This window comes from Aythya marila (assembly GCF_965140915.1).
Source record: "Aythya marila genome assembly, chromosome: 3".
NCBI lineage: Eukaryota > Metazoa > Chordata > Aves > Anseriformes > Anatidae > Aythya > Aythya marila.
The window spans coordinates 53,911,000-53,930,793 of NC_139044.1; the positions used below are offsets into that span (position 1 = coordinate 53,911,000).

At 43.0% G+C, this 19,794-nt stretch overlaps 1 protein-coding gene across 3 annotated transcripts in view; it reads left to right on the forward strand.

Moving 5' to 3' along the window:
• Positions 1-722: 722 nt before the first annotated feature.
• Positions 723-19,794, forward strand: part of TIAM2 (TIAM Rac1 associated GEF 2) — a 169,959-nt gene continuing 150,887 nt past the window's right edge. For all 3 annotated transcript variants that reach the window (XM_082755843.1, XM_082755848.1, XM_082755847.1), the window contains exon 1: positions 723-795. The gene's annotated coding sequence lies outside the window, so the exon portion shown is untranslated. The remainder of the gene's footprint in view (positions 796-19,794) is intronic.

Here is a 19,794-nt window from a genome sequence, read left to right on the forward strand (position 1 = left end):
AATATTCCTCTGCTTCTATGAGTACTGACGACTTGATGTATATTCCTAGTGCTCTAGTACATCTTGCTTGAACTCTGCAAGTTCAGTAGAAGAAACCTAACCAATGTGAGATGCCACTCATTTTAGTCTTAAAACCATGTAATGCTTTATATTTAAAGCATTCATAGTCACTGCACTAACAAATACTAATTAGGCAGTATAACAGGCAAGTAAACTGTGCTTGCACAGTGCCAAAATAATAAGGAATGCAGTGTAAGAATTGAACATAGCAGGTAATTGCAGACAGGGATGTGTAGGGGCAGCATCTGCCCCTCGCTTTCCCAAACAGCTGTGCGAATTGCGTCTGTGTTGCCGGAGCCGTTTCCATCGCAGTTCTGCTGTGGAGCCCCTCTCGGAAGAGCTCTTAAAAACCTCGAGGGCTGAAGTTCTCCTGGGCTTTAATCTCTCCCACGGCCGTAGTAACCGGGTCGGTGACTTCCAATAAGTTTTTAAAGAGACTGCGAAAAGACAGGAGGCTTAGCTGGGGCACGTGGAGGAGGATAGGGCTGCGAGACTTGGACTCGGCTCTGCCCAGCCCAGCCGGGCTCGGCTCAGCCCGGGCCGGGGCGGAGGAGCCGCAGGGCGGGGTCGGGCCACCGCCACCTCCCCCGACGGGAGGGAGGGACGGAGGGGGCGGGCAGGGGGAGCGGCGCCGCCGCCGGTGCGAGGAGCGAAGTAGAGGCAGAAACTTCGCCGCCGGGAGCCGGGCGTGCCGCGGGGACAAAGTCCGCGGGGGCTGCGGCGCTCCGCGGGCAGGTAAAGGGGGAGAAGGGGATGAGGGCGGGCAGAGAGTCCCCGGCCCCTCGGGGCTGGAGCTGCTACGCGGCGTCCGTGCGTCTGCCCGCTGGTGCTGAGCCCCGTCCTCCGCGACCGGGACCGGGACCGGGAGTGGGGCTGCTCCGTGCGCCCCGTCCGGCGGGGACCCCCCGGGGCTGAGCGACGCTGGGGCGCGGCCGCTCCGGCCTCTGGTGCCGCCGAACAAAGAGCCTCAGGCAGGGGGGAACCCCTTAGGCACACCCCGGGAGCCCTCCGGGTACCGGACCTGGCAAGGTCCGGGCAGGTACCGCGTGTGCACGGCCGTGCCCGGCTTTGTAACGAGCAGCGGCTCGGAAGCCTCCTTGCCTCGCAGGTAGCCCTTGCGTCGCAGGGCTCGGCAGCTCGGATGAAAATCGTGGTGAAATAAAAGGGTTCGCTGCTGGAGACCTTCGGGGTAGAGGCGACTGGGGTTGAAAAGGGAGAAGGCGCAGCTAACGATGGCAATTCTGAAAGGTCGGGCTTGCGTAAGGAGTTTAAAGTCTGGCGAAGATGTTGCGATGATATAGGTGATTTGTGTGCTGGGTTTTAATAACGTGCAGTAAATCTTGCCTTTTTTGCGTGTCCGCAGGGCTCTTGTCATTTCCCCAGAGATCTGCGTGTGTGAATCCAAGGGTGCCATGTTGTGCTTTCCACACACCCAGAACTCCCACTGAATTAAATTAATAATTTGTTTTAAGTTAACAGCAGGCTTATGGTCATTTTCTTTAATCAGCTTTCAGTAAGACTACACAAGAAAATCCCCCTGGAACTGTTGGGATCTTTGTATATGCAAAGAATGTAAAAGGAAACCAGTACTTTGTATGACCTTGCTTTATCTAACTTTACTTTCAGTAATGTCCTTTTATGCTTTTTTTTTTTTTTTTTTTTTTTTTTTTTTTTAAATGCATGAGCAAAACTTAACAATCCTTCAGGCATTTCTCTGTGTGTTTGGCTTTACTTCTGTGGCTGGTCCCCGTGGGAGGCATCTGCTGTTCCTGGAGGGAATTACCTCTGCAGCCGGGGGAAACAGACATCTTGCTCTGGATGCTCTTGTGCTGGGATGAGCTGTCCTGGTCCCATCGCACCCTCTCCCATGTGCCAGTTCCTCTGACCCTGTGCAAAGCCAGTTGGAGAGCTAACACAGCAAATATCTAACCTAGCCCCTGAATCCTTGCAGGAGCTGGCTGCTGCTTTAGCCCACAGGGGAGGGTCTGTGAAGGCTGCTGAGCTCTGGTACCATGGGGAGAGGGCAGGGAGGGGAGGGAGGACAACCCTCATCCCTACGCTATCAGTAGTGGGTGGGTGAGTGCAGTGGAGCTGGAAGTGCAGTGTTGGGACATGGCTGTGCTTGGTGTGGTTTAACCTGGCATAACTTAGTGTCGCCTTGGCAGCTTGTGCCTACCTCTGCCTCCTTTACCCATTCACACCAGTATGAATGCTTATGCTGCCCTGCGGTGAACTGGATTGAGGCACAGAGCAAAAAAAACCCCGGATTTAATTTTAACCTGGATTGCTTCCATGATTTGGTTCACTGGGGGGTAAGAGGAGAAGGAAAAGGGTGTGGGTAAGGCAGGGCTGCTTTTTTTAAGCTGGCAGAAGTTAGTATTGCTGCCAAAATTCCCTGTGGAGCTGCAGGGTGGCTGTAGGTGCTCTGAGCAGAACCCCCCTTCTTACCTCCCCAGGAGCCTCTGCAGTGATTCCCCATGTAGCCTGGGGAACCTGGCCTTCCTGGCTAAAAACAAGCCTTTGTAAATAACTCCATTAGGCATAATGGAGTAGTTTGTAACAGAAAAATTAAGCAAGTGCACAAGTGTTTGCATAATTGTTGCTTTGGACAACAGTAAGCGCCATAGATAGCACAGCAGCATGTGCAGTGTTTTATACAAAGTATTTGTTTTTTTATAAAAAGTGTTTGTGAGCTTTTACAGGTACTTGTGGTTCTTTGCAGTGTTGTCTAGAACTTAGAGCAGAAGGTGAGCTAGAAGTCTTACAGGCGCTCATGACAGTTGCAGTAAATATCATGGGCTTGTGACAGCAATGGATGCTGATCCACTGAGCATGTGTTTCTCCAAACTGGGGCTGGCTGAAAAGTAGAAGTTGGGAATCAGCATAAGGCAGCAAAGCCCTCTCTTTTGCCAGAGGTGGGAAACCCAGTCTTTCCCTTCCTGGCTGCTCCTGTTCCACTTAGTGCAATCCCTTGAAAAGCTGTCAGCAGGTGTTCACTGGTGTTAAGGTCCTGGGGAGCATTCCTGTGGTCTCCTGTTAGATCCCTACGGCACGTTTTCTGACAATCTAGAAGTAATAACTGTTGCTGCAATTGCAAATCATGATTAGTTCTTACTATTTGTTGGCTACCAAAAGGAAGTAAAGCCTGCGTGTCTGCATACAGAGCTTAGCCATGTTGAACTATGGCATCTAGGCACTCTTACCCCTCTGTTATGGTGTAGCTCTTCATGGCACTTACCGTGAATTGCTTGAAGAACTGTTTATATTCAGTTTTCAGATGTTCATCCAGAGCCTGCATTTATTAGCCAGGTCTGAGCTCTTCCATGCTCAGCTGATGCTGTTACCACCAAACACTTGTACCTAGTCCACTGCTGGAGAGCACACTGAATTGCCTTCAGTGCGATGCTTGCAGAGGGTGATGTGGATGCCCAGCCTGCAGTCCTTCCCACTAGCTATTGTTGAGCTCCCCGAGCTGTCTGCTTGCCTTTGCAGTGAGAAATTCAGCTGAAATCTTACACCTGATAGTTCATAGGCACATCAGTAAGGACCTTTCATGGTGCTGTGAAACACCTTTACAGATTGATGGGGTTGCCTTGCCATTTACAGACAAAGGTGAGATACTACTAATGCCAAAGTGAAGCCCATTGCTTCTGTTAATGGGAGGATAATAATACAATAGTAATGGAACTGAAAAGTTGCCAGTGTTCCTGTGTATGCTGTCAAATTCTCTGTGGGATTATTTTTTCTCTGTAAACTAAATTGCAGCCACTCAAAGTAATGCACTGGAAAAGTTTGGACAAATGCTACCAATGTGATTATATAATACAATAGCTAAGGAATTTATTATGAAGCCTGTTCTTGATTCAAAGACGAATGATTTTCCCTGGTGGATTGTGGATAGTTTATAGCTTCCTCTCCTCTCCCCAAAGTGTACGTATGGCATTGTGTAACCGCAGAAGTATATGCTTACTCCTCTTCGGCAAAGGGTTTGTGAGGCCTTTAACAGCAGCTGTAAAGCTTGCAGTTCATTGCTTGGGACAGCATAGCTGAAAATAGGTTTTATTGTCAGGACAATTAAAACATGAGCACTTCCATGAGTTTTGTTTCTTTTTCTTGTGGGCCATGATTAAATGTTAGTGTCTGGATATAGAAGTGCTCCTACTGCCTGTAGACTTTATTATAATGATTTAGTGGGTGCTCTTATTTCCTCATTTCTCTCCTTAGCATTCTCAAATTCTTTGTTTATCTTAAAATCAATTATTTGAAAAAGAGTAATAAAGTAAGAGTAATAAATGGACTGTGTGTGGTTTTATCACATTTACCACTGAATCAAATATGCTGTGATGTGCAGTTCGCAAAGTAGAGAGGTGATATTAAGAAGCCATAAAATTTTTGAGATTGTGGGGAAGATCACAGCAAAGGAAGCAAGTTTGCCTTGCATTAGGTGCAATTCTAATCGCTCTTCCTTAATTTTTCATTCCTTTCATGCTTTGTCTTTTTCTTGGTGTGTGTATAGGGTTTCTTTATTGAGAGATATGTGCTTATATCCCAAACACCACGGAAGCGTGTTTTCCTGCAAACAGAAGTGGTGAAATTCCAGGGGATGAAGGGTGAGAATGAAAACCCTCACCAGGTGCTTACCCACTGGGTAGGCAATGGCCTCTCTGTTGTGGGCACCTGCTATCGTGCTGGTGGTGCTGGGTCAGCATGAGTCCGGGCACAGCAGCATACAGCTGCCTGGCTCCTCTTTGCTGTCGAGCCTCTGTGAACTGTGTGGGGCTTCACCGAACTTGGCTCAAAGATCCGTGGAGCTGGGCTGCCCTCCTGCCTGTAGTTTTGACAGCGATTCCTCGGCCCTGCCGTGACATGCCAGCCATGCCAATCATTAGGGGAGGCTTGGTTTGGAAGGGGTGAGCTTGATAAGGTGGTCTTTGTTTTGACTTACTTTGGGGTTTTTTGTTTTAGAGTTCTCAGTCACTTTAGCCCGATGCAGCCAAGCTGCAGTGGCCCATCCATGTCACTTCCCAGGTGCTGGGAGAAAGCCCCAAGGTCGTCTCGCTGCCTAGCTGTGCTGTGTGGCTTGCTAATGTGGTTTCATCCTGGCTAGCCTGCGTCTTAATGGAGTTCTTCAACCACGTTAACTGATTGTGATAACTTTTGCCTGTCTAGACAGGGCCTTACTGTGTCTGATTAGATCCCAGCCTCGTGGCGTGCATCACTGCCTGTTTCTTATAAACGCAGAAAAGGGGGGGGGGGGGGGGGGGAAGCACATGAGTACATGTAATAGTGCGTAGTCTTTTTTTTTTTTTTTTTTTTTTTTTTATTGCAATGTTAGTACAAAATGTTTATAGATGTTTACTTTTTGCCTGGAGGAAAGCAGGAAAGCAGTTTTAGTCAAATGTCTCCAAGATGCAGTTTGGAAACGAACCTATCTTCAGTTAGGGATGAGAAGACAAATGTTCTCCTTGAGGGTATTGGGACACCACTGAAATCATGTGCAGAAGTTTGTTGCTTGCTCATGTCAGCAACTTTGTCTTATATGTGTAAAGAAATTAATTCCTGTGAATTGTTCATGGAAACTAAAAGCCAGAAAGCCTAAAAATCTGTAGTTCTTGCTCCTTATTTTAATTCCTTACTTCTTTTTGGAAATTTAAGCACTGTAGAGGAGAGTGTGAAAACAGTTTTCTGCTGTAGTAATTAAGAGGAAATCTCTTTATTGATTTCTCTAAAACCTGATACCAATATTTACAAAATATTGATTTTGTGATAAATCTTAAGATGGTTTTAGTAGATCCTCTTCCTTTCCCTAGAAAAGGAAAGATTCAGGTTATAAAGTCTTGGAAAAATAACATCTTTGGAGAAGAATTTTCTCATGGCTTTGATTCTAATAGTAAGTCAGAAAGTAGTACAAATGTGGATGCTTTTTAGTAGTCCTTATTAATATTTTAAACTCGGTATCATGGTAACAACTGTTTCTGCTTTCCTTATACTGTTAGGATGGATTTAGAGTTGGAGAAGGAAAAGCATCAAAGAAATTAGTGAACCCTTTTGGTGTCTGGCAGGAATGGGAAGTAAGAATACATTCTTTGGAGCTGGGAAAAGCAATCACAACTTAGCTTTTGTGCCTGCCCAAAGGAAATTCCTACTTTATAGCAAGAGAGTGGCCAAGAGCATATAATTCTAATTAAATCATTTAAATTGGATCACCACCATACTAAAGGCAGTGTGTATCTTATCTAGAATAAAAATGAGAATTATAGATGTGTTCAGTAGGGACACTGTGAAGAGTTCAGATGTGTGCCAAAAAGTCTGTTTCAGTTGATGCTATAAAGCTTAAATTGCTTACTTGCTTTCATATTAGTCACTTGAAAATGCTCTTAAAATTATCTCTCTTCAGAGATAGGAGGCATGCTTATGTGCATTAACCATATACAGAATTAGCTTCCTTTACAGAGTGCTACAAGAGTAATAAGGTAGCTTTTAGGAGGAAATAGTAGATGCAGCTCTCCAGAAATTGGACATTCACCTCTCATTCTAGTTTAAGAAACAAATCTGCTGCAGAAAGATTGAGTCCTGGATCTGGTGCTGACATTGTGCAGCTGTGCTCTTGTTGCAGAGCATTTGCTTAGGCCAGTTGGTGCAAGGTTGGTCTTGACCATAGATGCAACCTGCCCATAGTCAGAGAGAGTGAGGTCTTTAACGTGGTAGCAGTACCAATAATTAGGGTATAGTTTTGATTTCTAGTAGAACTATATCACAACTTTAGCGTGTGATATTTGGCAATGTCAACTCTATAATTAACTTGCGTGATCATTGTATGTATGACAGCAGAAAGAAGAGAAGCTTGAACCATTAAGATACCATTGTTTGGAACACAAAGCTTGTTAAGTAATTATAAGCTTTCAAGCTTTACCAACTGACTGCAAGGCATCTTATTTTGAAAAAACAAACAAACAAAAAAACACACAACGAAAAACAAACCAACCCCCAAAAAACTGTTAAAATCATTATTTTTTTTTCCTGTGGTTTCAAACCAACAGGAATGTTTTACTTGAGCTAAAATATTTTGTATATCTTCCCCTTTATCAGATTTTGAGGAAGAAAATATTTGCTTAAAAATGTAAAAGTTTTCAGGTAAGTAACGCATTACTTAGTTTCAGGCATTTCAGTCTAAAATAATTATGTTGAAACCATCAATGCCTGTGTTATATTGACATGGTCCAAATATTAGCTTTCTAAAATGTGTATTATGGTACATGGTGTCTTATTGATTTGGTCCTTGCACTTCTTCCACTCAAGATGTGTGCTGTCTTGAGTTCACCTCCAACCTGCTGCTCGCCAGCAGGTGTGATCAGATACAGTTCAAATGGATTCCTCTTCCATGAGCTCTTATTTCCTGTTAAAGAATAAATTTATCAGCTGACTCTATATCCCCTTCTAGTTGTCTCGTATTCAGCTGTCTAGTAGTAGAAGAATAGGATATATCTGAGATGCCTGCCCTTGCCTTTCATTCTCCCTATTATCTTGAATTCAGCATCCGCTTTGGAGGAAAGTGCCAAAAAAGGGAAGGAAATTCCTGCTCTGCAGTGTACAGGCAAGCAAAGAGGGCATATTGTTGCTAAAAGTCCAGTGAGTTTTTTTTTTTTTCCTAACACTTTGGTACTCAGCAATCGTAGCAGTTATTTTTGTAGGAGGAATACATTTGTTCATTTAACTGCAAAATTAAGTTCTGGTTCTGATTGCAGAACATAGAAACTGATAGTGAAATGGATGTTGTTTGAGATTCATTTTCTCTAATGAAATAAATCAGTGCCACCTGACAACAATGATTTCAGCTATTTGTCCACATTACAGTGGTCCACATTTGGCATACTGTACCTATAAAATCCTGTGTATATGTATAGGAAAAATAAGTAGTGCTAAGATTCTGCTGCTTCATTTTCATAAAGCATAAGTAATGCCCGAAAAGCTAAATTATTATAAGGTGGCTTTTTTTTCGCCACGCCTTTTCTTTTAATTACTCATGTTGACCTTTTATTTATTTCATTTTTAAACTCCCTCTTTATCCAGGTTTTCATGGCCTTATGTATGTGGCCTTGCTATGAACCTTTTTTCCTTCCTCAGTATTTTTTTTATTTGGTGAGTACTATTTTTGTTGCTGCAGGTAAAAACTGTCTTAACTAAATTTGTTGGGCTCATTGGGTTCTGAGTTAGAGGAGTGGCTTTAAACTGAAAGAGAGTAGATTTAGATGGGACATTAGAAAGAAATTATTCACTCAGAGGGTGTTGAGGCACTGGCACGGGTTGCCCAGAGAGGTGAGTGCCCCATCCCTGGAGGTGTTCAAGGCCAGGCTGGATGGGGCTTTGTACAGCCTGGTCTGGTGGGAGGTGTCCATGCCCGTGGCAGGGACATTGGACTTAGATGGTTTTTAGGGTCTCTTCCAACCCAAGCTGTTCTGTGATTCTATGACTATTTTTAAGTTGTATCACAATCCAGTAGTTAAGAGTAATAAAGGAAAATATCTGCACAATGCTCTCCCCTCTGTAAAGTTCACGTATTTACATAATGCCTATAACATGCTGAACATTCAATAAAAGATGATGTGGCTAACAGGCATCTTTATCTAAAAATATCATCCAAGGATAACATAGATTGCAACTTGTAATAGGGATTGAATAGGGATTTGACATGTTGTATCATGGCTGTAATTTTTATTTTCTGTAATTGCTTCTCAGGCCTATGCTTTTCTCTGCATCTGTGACTTCTTTGTCTCAGGCCAGGTCAAGATCAACACAATGTTACTATGATTTGTCTTATAACTGGCAAAGTGATATAACTATTACTTTTAAATTCGCCATTGGGTTGACATTTCAGGGACATAAAATGATGTGAACTTTGATTCTCAGCAATCACGGTCTAAGTTACTGATGTGTGTTGACACTCCCTTCTTGTTGAGCCAATTTGTTGCAGTTGGTGCGTTACTGCTGATAGCTCTCCAGCCACTTGCCATAGCCCCATCCTACCTTTGCTTGTGTTATGAACAACCCGTTTGCAGTCTGGCAGCAGTCAGGGAAGTTGTAGGGTAGGGGTAAGTAACTGTTATATCTGCCACCTGATAGTGTGCAAGGCTTGATTACCAGCTACAATTGCACCGTTGGGAAGTAGTTCTACATGTACAGAGGAGTCTTGCAGTCTACTCAGGGTTTCCTTGATTATTTCTCTGGGTATTGTGGACACTTGAACCCCAGTAAAAAATATTGTGTATTTGATTACTTCTCCAGAATCAACCCCTTAAAATGTAATGCATCTTCCTAAGGACTAGGTCAAATGAGGTTTCAATTCTACGTTTTATCTTTTTTTTTTTTTTTTTTTTTTTTCTTTCTGCCTGGCCCAAGAAGAAGCAGGAAAAAGGGAGATCTGTGCTGTTTTTTCCATTACTGAGAGAGACTTCACCGGGACAGCTATTTGAAATGGAGTCAATCCGTATCAATTGCTTTTAAAATCTGAATCAGGGGCATCCTTTCATCAGTAGGAAAGACTTTCCTTTTCTATCTACCCTCCATAATTATGAACAAAACAACATTTGTTGGTTGTTGTGCTGACATGAGCTACACAATTGAAAAGAAATGACAAATAGAATATAGAACAAAACAGGAAACCTGGGACCAGTGCTCACATATCGCTTTATTTGCTGAAGTGTAGCTCGGATATTGCTTACTTGCAGAAAGTTTGTTTCTTCAGCAAAGGTGGGTATTAGTTTTTCTGCCTTTCAAAGGTGATGAGGTCTGCTTCATTTTGTAAAGTAGTAAAAGGCCCTCAGAAAGTTACCAGGTACACGTGTTGTTGTTCAATCTTTCTGTTGATGTAGGCATCGGTTTTATCTCTACATTGACTAATGAATTAAAAGAAAAATTTAGGTGTTATAGTAGCATTATTGATACTTGACAATTAAGTATAGCATCCCAAAAGTAAGTGTTGCCTGAGCACTGTATTTTTTCAATAACACTACCAAACCCAACTCTTTCAGAAACTTTTTCCTTCACCTTTTTTCTCAGCTGGGAGACACCCTATAGACATCATCTTTCTCCTTTGTATTTCTTTTGGATCCCACTGGCTTCTGTGCTTGGCCATGGAAAAGACATTTCCCATGGTGGAGAACTACATTAGAAAAACAAATCGCTGAACAGTTGCGGTTCTCTTGTTTGACAGTTTATGGAGCAAACGCTGGCTATGCACCATTTAGCATTCTCTGAGACAAAGTACCCACACAGTGCTGCCAATTTCATTATAGAGCTACACCAGCTACTTTTAAAATTTGGTCCTGTTTACATAGCAATTTCAGTTTTACTACTGTACCCATCAAAAGGTTATTGTCTGCACACAGAGAGTCACTGTTTTTAGCAAATCTGCCTATAAATCTAAATAACCAGTAATTAAATACAAGTCTGGATACCAGGCAAGGAATAAAACTGAGGGTCTCCCTGTGGACTATGAAGTTATGCTTAGCGTGGGCTGGTTTTAAGCACCAATCAGCCAAAAATATTGTAATTCATCATTAGGGCCTACCTTTCCAAGAAGCCAAGAGTTAAGTTTTTAACAAAAGGAGACAGATGACTCAAGGAACAAAATGGTCACCATCAAGTGATGATTTCTTTTTCCTCTTAGAGAAAGGTAGCTGGAGTTGGTGTGGCTTTTCCAGTTCATGACACACGTGGGAATGAAAACTGGATGCCTGGGGATTGTGCTGGGAGAAGTATGTTCAAAAACTTTGAACGGTTGTTTTCTCAGTTCCAGCATCAGACACATGCTGGTGCTTTCTCCCTTTGCTCCCATTTCCACAGCCCAAAAACCATCATAGGAGCTCAGCAGGTTGAGAAGTGGGGTACAGAGTTCACATACTATACACATGAATTATATGTCCACAGTGTATCAGGCTTTGCCAGAATCTGTCTGCAGCCAAGACATAATGTATAGCAACACTTTTTTAATGAGGAACATGCATCTGTTACACGTTTAGCAGAGGATATTTCTGGAGCAGTGTTAAGAAAATATGTTTTGGTTTTACAGCCCCATACCCTTCTGTCTGTCTGTAGAGATGTCATTTCTGAGTCAAAGAGTAGACAGGAGCCCGAAAGCCAGGTGGAAGCCTGGCATCTCTACCTGTCATGAGCATGGCATGATTCTCATCCTCCCTTTCTTTCTGCTCCCCAGCCAGCTGCCTAAACACGGCCCCTGTTCAGAGGGTGGAGGAAGTATTTCCAAAGAAACACTTGAATAAAAGCACTGCTTTGTTTAAGAAGTTTCATTTTAATGTGTAAATTCTTTATTTTCAGTAGAAAAGCTGTGATACAGACACATAATTCAAAATTAAAGCCAAGTATCTTAGTTAGATGCTCAGTTCAAGATCTTTCATACACTTAACAGGAAGAACATTTGTTTTGGTGTCAAAACATACGCTTGAGTAGAAGACCGGCCTGAGATGTCTTCTGTTAGATTGATAATGCAAGCAGTTGGTGTGAGTGGATGCACAACCAAAGTCAGGGCTTAAAGATGAAGCCATGAGCGTGACAGCAGCTCTGTCTGCCTCTGATGGCAGATGGGAATGAACCCTGCCTGTGCTTTGAGCCAGTGTGAAGTTCTGTGAACATTGCCAGCATGTGCTGAGCCCAAGGTAATGGCACGGAGCTAAAGGTGATGTACCTGCGGCTCAGCAGAGCTTATTAGTTTGGCCCAGAGCCGCGCTAAGCGTTCAAAAGGCTTTTGGTTATCTCTGAGTGTGGGCAGGGACTGCTTGTGTCTGCTCAGAACAAGTTTGTACCTGTCAGCATCATCACCCGTAGACATAGCCTCTGAATCTGAATCTTTGATGAAAGGAAACTGGCATCATTTGGTGCTTTGCCTCTCTTTGACTGCGTGAATTTAATTAATTTCTTTTTTCTTGCAAAGCTTGTCCCACTGTGTGGAAATATTAAAAAAGGAAGAAACAATTTCTGATTTGGTGGCCATCCAAGTCCAAAACACCAAAAGATTATCTTTTCCTGGACAGCATTTCACTTTCTTCATCAATGCCTTTTCTGAGCCTTTTCTGATACCTGCAGAATTAGCAGACTCTAGTAGAAAGCTGCTTGGAAGCTGCATTTCTATATGAGAGGGTCAGGAGACATGAAGTTGCTCCCATCCCTTCTGCAGCTGTTCCTTAGGGTTTGACTTCAGAGGAGTAAAACTCTCTGTCCTTGTGACAAGCTGCTACCTTGCAAAGAAGGATTTCCTTGGAACAATGCCCAGTAAAGACGAAGAAGAAATTGCCTCCTTTTTGTCCTCTTTTTTGTTAATAAAACTAATTTTATCTAACACTGTTGGAAGTTTCTCTTCTTTTAGAGCCTGAATTGTATCAGTCTTGTGTACAGAGGCTGCTTTTCATAAAATTTTATAATGGTCTCCTTTTGGAAGAAATGACCTCCCAAGTGGCTGTCACTCATGCCTGTAAGGAAGATGAGGAGTTGTGTTTTTTTTTTTTTTTTTTTTTTTTTTCCTGTTGGATGAGGCATGGATCCTGGTTGAAAAAGGTAGTGCTGCTTTACTGCGTGTGAGCTTCAAGACTTTACAGCTGGAAACAGGATCCTGCTGGGTCAGTCAGCATTTCACTGTTGAGTCCCTTGTCAGCTTTTGAGAGATAGGGCAGCTAGGGCTTTTCTCCTTGCCCTTCTCCCAGTCTGGGGATACAGATGCAGGGAGTGACTGGAGTGTCTGTAGCACAAGGGTAGCTTGACCCATAATCAAACGGGCTAGTCCTGCTGGCCAACCTGCCTTGATAGACAGTGACAACCACTGTGCTGCCCTCTGTGAGTTTAAAACCAGACCAAACCCAACTTTGCATACTTCCTGCCATAGCTTTGTGTGGCAATGTGTATAGTCTCAGAGAGATGGAAATCATGAATTCTTGCACTGAGGGTCAAAATGACTAGGTGTTAGAAGGGTGGTGAGCTTCGAGGGCTTCTTTGTCTCACTACTTTGGTCTGGCTTGGAGAGAGCTTACAGAGAAAGGCACAAAGGTCTAAGCATTTTTGCTTGTTTCTGTGTCTAGTCATTTCATGCTAAAGGCCCTGTCTATTTCAGCTGTGCACGCACAGCATGCTGCAAGTACCTCTGTTTGTGGCTGCCAGGTGATCTGAAGAGGAGAGGCCAAGGAGACCTCCATAGCTGCACAGTGAAAAGTTGCATTCAACTGGCTTAGCAGCAAGTTAGACAGATATCATCACCATGAATAGTAGCCAAAGGCATTTTGTGGAACCCAAAATTCAGATGATGTAGAAATTCACATCTGCTTGGGATTTTCATGGCTCTATCAGCAAAACAGCTGAAGGGATGACCCCAAGCAGGGTGATGACACTAGATGTTTTCCTGTGAGGGTTCCTGCTTGCATAAAGCAGCCATCTCCAAGGTGTAAGGAAGAAAGAGTCTTACTCTTTACCTGAGTTACCTAGGTCCTTGGTTCAACAGTATATCTCTGGCTAGGCAGCAGAAACCATTGTGTTGTATGTGAAGAACAGGCGAGGAGGTGTCTTCTTCCTGAGGGTGAATCCCAGCCTTCATGCTTGTTTGCAGTTTGTGTATGACTTTCACATATCAGCTCTCTGCAGGTTTCCCCATGGCACATCAGCTCTCCGTGAAGAAGTCAGTATGTATGCAGGTGGTGGGCAAGTATTGCCTGCAAAGTAAGCAGCAAGGAAAGTTAGGGGTCGACCATTGCATTTGATTTTAAAATGGGGGGAGCCTCCCCACTCGAACCTCCAGAAGGTCTTATTTAAATTTATCTTTGGAAGATTAACAAAGAAGTGGTGATTAAGTGTAAATCCCCATCCTTCTGTTTCACGGAATAGACAGAAGGTGGTGTATGGACAGTTAGCTTGTGTCGACAGTGCTGGTGATTGCTGCATAGTCGTGGCAGGGGGATAGGACCTCAGGGAGGAAGATAAATAGCTTAGATGGATTGGTGGTGTGTCCAAGTGAGGGATAGGCGATGCTTGTGTGAGTTGCATGGGGCAGGGAGGTGCTGTAGGGATGGAGGCATGGGCTTCTGCACCCTGGGTTGTGGAAGCCTCCCTGGTCCTCCATCAGCCTCGTCCAGGCAGTGCCATCTTACCCCAGTCCTTGTCATCCAGGTGTGTGACGTTGGTTTCTCTCTTTGCAGCAGAAGAGCAGCTTTGTCTACCAGCAATAGCAGTGGTGGCCTGGTTTCTCCCAAGTGTGAGCTGAGTGTGAGGGGCATTTGGAGGTGGGAGTGTGTTGCCACATGTGAGAGGTGCCGTTCATGTATTCCCTCATGCCTGTTGGTGCTCCTGGTGTAACCACTGGCCTAGACCGGGTCTCACCCAAGTGTTGAGCACTTTGTTGCTGCCTTCTCCCATTGCTTCTTTGCATCCACCATGGCCTCACATTTCCCAGCCCTGGTCACTCTGGAGCACTTGCGTGCCATAATGCCTGCCAGCTCTTCTACCTCGCCCATCCTTCCCTGGCTGGCATGGCGATAATTCAGCTTAAAATGGTTTCTGTTTGACCTCTTGTCTAGCGGCAAAATGGGTCAAAATGTTTTCATGTTAGTGTTTCAGTATATCAGAATACCTTGCCATATTTCGCTCTATTAAATATTTTAAGGCTTTTTCACTCTAGCCTGTGTCAGGATAAAAATAAGCACAGGACTATCAGACTTTCCCCGCAGGACAAAAATTCCATTTTCCAACCACCTCTAATTATTTCCATTCTGCTGTCTGGAAAGGATCTGGAGACAATTTAGGAAGCCAATTTACAATTGACTTGGGAAAAAATTATTTACCCTCCTGAGCCTCCTTAGATGTGTAGCCAGTGGCATGTGATCAATAGGAAGTCTCACGTTAGACAGTTTTGATGCCTACTGAAGGACTTGGACCCACAGGTATGCTGGAAGGGCTTAGCCTGGGTCCAGCATATCTGTGGGTGCAAATCTGTAGCTGTGGTGGTCAAAACAGCTCACTCACAAGCTGAAGACCTTTGTGGATGGGTGGATGCTGAAGGATGTGGAAGGGAAAGCCAGTGCATGGAGTGGCAGAGCTGTGCTGCCAGCGTGGTTGTGCAAAGGGCTTGGGAAGACCAAAGGGCATGGGAAGACTGGTCGAGTTGCACCTCCCAGCTGGTGCATGCAAACCCAGGTTGTATGCAGCAGACAGATGAGTGTGGGCATGTTGGCACTCTTAAATCCACCCAGGTGTGCTCGGCTTTTCCTGTGGTGGTGCCTCCACAGCAGCATCTGCAGCTCCAGCAAGGCAGGGAGGTGCTGTGGCGGGTGCATGTGCACCTCAGGCACCAACAAAGCTGCCTTCTGATTGCTGCTCTACAAATGGATCCAGATTTTTCTTCAGCTTTTCGTGCATACCATGGCTGCATACATCATCCTGCATGCTGCTTTAATCCTATTAGGGCTGCGTTTAACTGGGGTTAGGGTTTGTCACTAATGACTATGTTGAGGTTAGTAATTTTCAATTATGCTTTTCTAACTCTCAATTAAAAATGTGGCTGACTTTTTATATGGAGAAGTTAAAAATCCTCGTTTTTCATTTAGGTTGGCTACAAATTGTAAAATCGAGACTCATGGGTATGCAGAATTAACATTCTTAAGAAATACTGCAAAAAGTGTTCTTCATGTTTAACATTTAGAATTTTATTTTAAGATTTTATATGCTTTATGCTATGCTGGCAAATTGAAAAAATATTGGATCCTTATATGGAGAACCAACAATTTCCCACAGCCCTGCTTTTACAGCACTGAACACATTTCATTTTGTATGTGATTTTCCCCAGTTGCCAACTGACTACATCATACAGTTTTTTTGGCTTACTCTTTCTGTCTTATGACCATCAGCAGATATTTTGAGCAGCGTATTATAAAGCCACAGATCCTTTTGCTGCCATGGATTCTGTCCATTACCACTGGTGATGGAAAAGATTTTACTAATTCTGCGGCGTTGGTGAGGGCTTTGAATGACGTTTTGGGAGTGCTGTTGTGCGTGACCCCAGCAGTCGCCAGCATTTGCCCTCCACGCTGGCAGGGGAGGGCCATGCCTAATGATCTCCAGCAATCCAACAGGAATTCTTCAAAAGCAGATTGCTCTGGGCACAGAGGAGGAGATTGGTACTTGTAAACAGTTCAAGATGCTCTGCAGATCTTCAGGATGATCAAAAGGTTTAGGAGAAGGAGATGAATTTGAGGCGTGTTTCTGAAATTGAGAATAAGTGGAGGAGACAGGAGCAGATGCAGTGGGATGGCAGTGGTGGCTGTAGCCATAGAATATTCTTGCATGGCAAAATGGTGTTTTATGGCTATGCAATCTGATCACCAGAAGTTGAGTTGCAGAGATGAGGATGTGAATAACACTGCTTGTCCATCACAGCTGTGGTGGGGCTGCATCTGGATTCCTGCATCCAGGTGTGGGAGCCACAGCAGTGGGAAGGCATGTGAGAGCTATCAGGCAGTTCACAGGGGTCCAAAAAATTATGGTGTTGAGGACATGGTTTGTGTTTTGGAGAGAGTTCGTAGAAGCATAACAAATGGTTGAATACTGAAATCTAATTCAAGCAGAGTGAATTAAGTTCTGTACATGGGATAAACGGCAGAGGGCTGCTGTAATAGTTTGTAATAGTTTGCATACATGAAAGCTGTCAGTTTTATGCAGAAAAGACTTACTTAAAATGCTGCGAGGGATTATAAATGGTAAAAATTGGGAGCAGTAAATTTAATCTGAATAAAAGGAAGAATATTTTCACAGTCAGATCTCATAAATAGTAGAACATTTCTTCTGGGAAGCAGTGAGAGCCCTGCCCCTAGAGATGCTCAAATTTAGGCTACGCAGAACATCAGAACCTGTACTGCTGGGAGATGGTCCTTCACTGGTGGGATTAGGATTGCCTGCAATATTTGGTTGTCAGCAATTTTGTTATGATGAAATGTTTCCTGGAATGATACACAAGGGGGCTTAGGACTATAAAACGTTTGGGGTTTTGTTGGTATAGTGCTTGGGACGCAAATATCTGTGATGAATTGTCACTGGAACATCTTGGAGCCAACATTTTTATGTGAAAATGTGTCCTGCAAGATCTCCACGTGCACGCTTATCCTTGTGAAAAGTGTGTCACCTGAGGCCAATAACGACAAACCATTTGCTAAACCCTTTGTTGTAAATGGTGGTGTGCATTGTAGGCCAAGAACAAGTTTAAAGGGTGACTTTGAGCACCCTTTTATCAATGCTTTAAAATTTGCTTTTAGTCAATTACTTTTCCTTCCCTGCACTTTATGGCTTTATGAATGTTGGCTCAGAGCTGTACGGGAGGGGAGATATTAATTGCCATCCATTGGATTCAGACTAAGCTATCTCTTAATCAGTGGCTACTACTTGCCTGTGTAAAACTGGCATAGAAATTAAAATATTCAGCCTGTCAGCTATAAAAAGTCGCAGTAAGGGCTGAGTCATCACAAAAAGTGTCTGGGTTATTTAAAATACTTATCTTCTGCTACTTTTTTTATTTTTTTCCCTTCACAAGATTACAATAAAATATTTTTCCAGTTTCTGAACTGTGCTTGACTAGTAAGCACATCTGAACATTTTGTTTCTTCTTAAATAATTTATTTTGTTTTGGAACAGTTTTTTATTTCCTGTGCTCCACATACTGACATTGTTTTTATTTCTTGTAATATTTCGAGTAACAGTGGGACTTCTGTGTTATAGGGAAGGCCGTCTCACAAATAATACGTGTTTGGTAAATACTTCAAGAAACTATGTAGAGCTAACTGGTTTTGGATCTCAGGATGGGAGCTCTTACATTAGCTTTTAGTTCACTTGTATCCTCTATATCCTCTTGAGATAGGAGGTTCTTACTGTGCAGCTGTTTTCCTCAGCCAAAGATCTTTTTATGAGGAACTTTTATATTTTGCTGACATTATTTTTCCATTCCTTTCTAAGGATTTCTTTGTGGAATTACTGGAGTTGCAGTTGCTTGTTAATAGAGGCTGGAATTGTAATGCATCATTTATCATTTTGAATTTAGTATTGTGGAGTGAGGTATTCATGATCATTTAATCATGGTTGTTTTAGGTCTTTTTTTTTTTTTTTTTTTTCCCATGCATTATTGGCATTTCATGATAAGTATATATAAATTATTGTATGTATTCTCATATGCACTATCAATATACATTTTTAATACCTATAGGTATATTTGATATTTAAAATCATGCAGAATGAAAGCAGGAATGATTAAATGGCATCCTCAGAAGTTCACAGGGGAAGTTTTTGGGGGAAACATTATCCATGAACATACAGCAGAAGTCCTCTCTGCTTTGTCATGTCCTGGTTCCTGCTGGTCTTCTCAGCTGTTTTTGGAGCAGAAGCCCTAATCTCCGAAGTTTAAGTTCTAAACCCTGAAAAGCTCTAAGCTGGTGGTTAGCCATGTGAGCTCTCTGCTATCACATGGATAGTGCGCATTCTGTCTATAAAAGAGAGACAACTGTAAGCATGGTTGTTCTTAGCCACATCAGAGTTATCATCTGAATTAAGGATGTATAATAGTTTCTTTAAGAGTAAGTTTGTACAAAAAGGTCAGATTTTTTTTATTTGTTCAAATGTAATTTGACAGCCCTAGTTTCTTCACTGTTTGACTTACTATTCTATTTTATCTGAATGATTTGGAGTATGGTTAGTTTGCATGCATCTTCATATACCACTAAAAACTTCCGTATGGAATTCACATTAGATAAGGTTCCAGGAAATGAGAAAAAGCCCTAGATGTGAATGACTGTAAACATGCTTAAAGCGTCATTCTGTAATGATTAAATAATGTTTGGAGTTAATTCTCCTGTGGTGTTCCCCCTCCCTCCACCTTTCACAGAACACAGCAAGCAGAGGAACTTGGCTCCTAAAATCCAGATATATATCACTGCAGGGCTTGCTGCCTGGTAGCTGGTCACAGGCTATACTTGCTTACAGAGCAAGGCAATAGGTGCTACATGTGGGACGCAACAAAACAGAATCTCTGACAGCTAGAAACCTCTGGAGCAGTTTTTTAGTGGGTGGGAATTTTGTGCCCTGACTGATCAGGAATAGGCAAGGATGCCTTCACCTCTAGGTCATGGGTCTGAAGGCAGGCTGGTGGTTCCCTGGAGCTCTCACTGGTGCAAAAACTTTTTGTTGTTCATCTTTCAGCAAATGAGTACTGACACTCTCTGACTGTCCACTGTGCCTGTTTTTTTTTTTTTTTTTTTTTGCTTTGTTTTTGTTTTTGTTTTTTTTTTAATATTTTTAATTATACTAGCAGCTACAACTGAGTGAAATGGTTGGCTGTTCCAGTGAGCTCAGTATATACCCAGCTACAAGTATGCAATTATTGTCAGTGTTTTAGATGGTAGAAGACGTGTGCCTGGGATTATGTCCGTGTTCACTAACCGTGCTGGCTTAAAGCCCATGTGACTGCAGAATATTAGCTTGTTATCCAGTTAACTGAGTCCCTTTATGTTTTATACTTGCAAAAAGAAACGTGTTTCACCTTGAGTGTTTTGTTGGTGCTGTTTATCATTTTGTTTTGTACTTCTGCAGGCAAGTAAGTGTTGTAATTAGTGTAGAGACCTTCTTGGTTTCTTTTTTCCCAGAAATTTATTAAACATTCTGTTCTTCCAAAGCTGTACATCTGTTCCATTAAGCTTTTCTGATGCA